General features: G+C 43.3%; 1 non-coding gene across 1 annotated transcript; it reads left to right on the top strand.

Moving 5' to 3' along the window:
- Positions 1–1,386: 1,386 nt before the first annotated feature.
- On the top strand, positions 1,387–1,489 carry LOC149467759 (U6 spliceosomal RNA). Its single transcript, XR_016311863.1, has one exon. It is a non-coding gene; the product is annotated as a U6 spliceosomal RNA (small nuclear RNA).
- Positions 1,490–3,940: the final 2,451 nt, after the last annotated feature.

Genomic DNA, 3,940 nt, shown 5'->3' with positions numbered 1-3,940 from the left:
CACAGTAGGTATGGTGTTCTTTGGATGCAACTCAGCATTCTCTCTCCTCCAAACACGACGAGTTGTGTTTCTACCAAACAGTTCTATTTTGGTTTCATCTGACCATATGACATTCTCCCAATCCTCTTCTGGATCATCCAAATGCTCTCTAGCAAACTTCAGATGGGCCTGGACATGTACTGGCTTAAGCAGGGGGACACGTCTGGCACTGCAGGATCTGAGTCCCTGGCGGCGTAGTGTGTTACTGATGGTAGCCGTTGTTATGTTGGTCCCAGCTCTCTGCAGGTCATTCACTAGGTCCCTACGTGTGGTCCTGGGATTTGTGCTCACCGTTCTTGTGATCATTTTGACCCCACGGCATGAGATCTTGCATGGAGCCCCAGATCGAGGGAGATTATCAGTGGTCTTGTATGTCTTCCATTTTCTAATTATTGCTCCCACAGCTGATTTGTTCACACCAAGCTGCTTGCCTATTGCAGATTCAGTCTTCCCAGCCTGGTGCAGGTCTACAATTTTGTTTCTGGTGTCCTTCGACAGCTCTTTGGTCTTCACCATAGTGGAGTTTGGAGTGTGACTGTTTGAGGTTGTGGACAGGTGTCTTTTATACTGATAACAAGTTCAAACAGGTGCAATTGATACAGGTAATGAGTGCAGGACAGAGGAGCCTCTTAAAGAAGAGGGTACAGGTCTGTGAGAGCCAGAAATCTTGCTTGTTTATAGGTGACCAAATACTTATTTTCCACCATAATTTGAAAATAAATTCTTTCCAAATCAGCCAATGTGATTGTCTGGATTTTTTTTCTCATTTTGTCTCTCAAACGTTTTATTTCACTTGGGAACATGGGAAAGGTTGACTATTGCTGTCACCAATGCTAAGTCAATCAAGCTGGGGCGGGGCCACGCACACACACTACCATGCATGTGCAACCAGCTGGTGGCTATCTTTGTTCCTGAAAAGAGTTCTTCTTTGGCGTTATTTACATGCTTGTTTTATGGGATGCAATGTAGGTGCAATTTTATTCAATAAATTCTCTGTATTATTGGTTTTACACTATTTAGAGTATTTCTTCATTACATTTATTGTACTGCAAGTTCCAGTTCCACTGATTAGAGTTGGAGTTTTTGCTGAGTTATTGCTGACCATAGAAGCGAGGCGGCTGTGGCTAAAATTGCTTGTCATCATTTTGGGCTTCTTGATAATTATCATCTGGTTTCCATTATATCAACTTTATCTTCTTAAAGAGTGTTCATTAACCACTCTTAGTAGGGGGTCACAATCCTTCCAGTAAGCCTTGCATTCGGAGTTAATGGTGTCACCTTGGCTATCTCTGAAGTTATTTGTTTCCATCCAAGACATGTGGGACTGATTCATTGATTATTCACAATACTCACTTTTTGGATATATACCAAAATTGGAATGATACAGAAAAAATTAGCATGGCCCCTACACAAGGATGTCACGCAAATTCATGAAGCATTCCATAATTTTTTTCTCCCCCTCTACTTTCATATCTATCCCCATTTAAATGTGTATGTGCCGCATTCCAGTACAGTTTCTGCAGAGAGAATCTCCTACTTACTTTGCAAAGCCTGAGGACAAAATTTTTGTTTTGTTATTTAAATGAACATACAAACTCTAGCTCCTTTGTGCATGTTACCAATTGTACATTCATGACAGATACAGTTTGGTGATGGGCAGTACGTTGATCAGGTTACACTATAAAAGTAGACAATTCATATTTGCACAAGGTCTTGTCTCTTATTTTTGGAATGCATTATGGTAACTGTACTGTGACCTCTCTGTTCACTTTTACGTGACACATTGGGGCTGTTTTACTAAAACTGAAGACTACTAAATCTTGTACAGCTCTGCATAGTAGCCAATCATATTCTAACTTCAGCTTGTTCAGTTAAGCTTTGGCAGTAAATTCTGGAAGCTGATTGGTTTCTATGCAGAGTGGCACCAGATTTTGCACTTTCCAGTTTTACTAAATCAAACACCCATTGTGTACACTTCTTTTTCTATGTTGTTGACCAATTATGTTTTGTTGGACTCTTGTATGTGCTTTGTTACTTGCACTTAAACATTATGAAACATTATGAAACTAAAATTGCATTGAAATGGAACTCTCTCTGTTGATGAAAAATAAAAATTAAAGTGGAATTTCAGCTTAACCCTAACTACTCCTAAAACTGCCCCCCCCCCCCCCCACAACACTTATGCTTACTAATCTGTGTAGCAAAGATATATTTATATTGACCTATTTTTAGCATGCTCCTGTCCGGTCACATGATCTCCCCTCTGTAAGTCAGGTGAGGCTGCAGGAAAGAGGAGTGAGTACTTCGACAACGGCTAGTTAAGCCTGGAGTGGTGATTGTTGGCACTCCTTCTCCCCTGAAGCCTCACTGGCTGACATAGGGAAGATCACATGACTGGACAAGAGCTACCTGAAAATAGGTAAGTATATACATTTTTCTTACACAAAGTAGTAAACATAGGTGTTAGGAAGGGGTAGGGAATAGGTAGGTAGGGGAGTAGTTAGGGTTAAGCTGGCATTCAACTTTAACCTGTCCTTAGCAGACTTTCCATTCAGCACTACTGGGCCTATCTAGGGTTCAATTATGCTATCTGGGCAAGGCCTCTTTTGGGTTAAATGACACTTTTAGCAGAGGCTTACGGGTGATTGTTGCAAGGCAGACACTGGAGTTGAGCTGTCATTTTTTTATATATATATCTGCCTTCAGGTTTTATGCAAACTTGTATGTAGCACTAATAGCTGCTGAAATGTGTTGGGTTCTTAAGCCCTTCCCAGCGGTGACTCATCCTTAAAGCGGAGCTCCACCCAAAAGGGGAAGTTCCGCTTTAAACCTTTGTCCGCTGCTCCTCATTAAGGATTTGCACCTTTGGGGAGCAGGTACTCAAATTTGTCAGGGACCCGCTTCTACTTCCGCTGCGATCACCTAGGCGATCAGAAGCAGAAGTTGTCCCCCCCCGTAGTCTTCTGGGACATGTGACAGGTCCCAGAAGACTACGGGGCCATTCACAAAGCACAGTGCTTTTTGTGCATGAAGCCGCAAGCTGTCACAGCCGGGTGCCCACACTGAAGATGCCAGCGCCAGGAAGAGAAGACGACCGGTGAAACCAGCGGTGGTCAGGACACTGCTGGACCGAGAGGCAGGTAAGTGTCTGTATTTTAAAAGTCAGCAGCTACAGTTTTTGTAGCTACTGACTTTTTTTTTTTTTTGTGGAACTCCGCTTTAAGTGGATCTGACAACCTGTTGACACACCAGTAATAGTAAAATGGACTATTTTTAAATCCTGTACATGAATTGCTCAGTAAACAGTTTTAAAAATGCTAGGATTATTCAAATATCAGTTACTGGAACAGTTACAAGTGTGGCAATGTAGATTCCATTCCTTTCCCTAGCTGCTTGTATAAGGACGCTACCAGAATGCACTACAAGAGCAAAGGGAATGACTTTAACACAACAATTTAACAAAGGTAAATACTCTGGCAAGGTAAGGTTATGCAAATGACAGTGCTGATAATAGTGCATGCAATAATATGTATAATTCATATCTAGCAACTGGCCAGTGGATTAACACTGGCGACTTTTAAACTTGCTCTGGGAGGGCATGCGCGGCCGCCTTCGGGGATGGACGCTCAGTGAAGAGAGTTCTGTCCACCCGCCATCACGATCACGGCACACTACGACGCCAGGGAGTGATTAACAGCTCGTTAGAGCCATTAACCCCTCACCATCCGAAAGGGCTATGACCCGCAGGAGGAAAGCGCCGGGTCACCCTACAAAGATGACAAGCTTTTACCCAGCACTCGCATCCTGCAGCCAAGATGGCGCCAGCCCCCTGCTGACAGGCTTGTCTGCCCAGCAACAGCAGCAAGGAGATAACACAGACCACCAGGCTGCAGACCCCAGG

Source organism: Staurois parvus, unplaced genomic scaffold (genome assembly GCF_062004578.1).
Source record: "Staurois parvus isolate SC_StPar_1 unplaced genomic scaffold, SC_StPar_1.0 ptg000102l, whole genome shotgun sequence".
In the NCBI taxonomy this organism is placed as follows: Eukaryota; Metazoa; Chordata; class Amphibia; order Anura; family Ranidae; genus Staurois; species Staurois parvus.
Note: the sequence above shows the minus strand (reverse complement) of the source record. Positions and strands in the feature narration are given on the sequence as shown.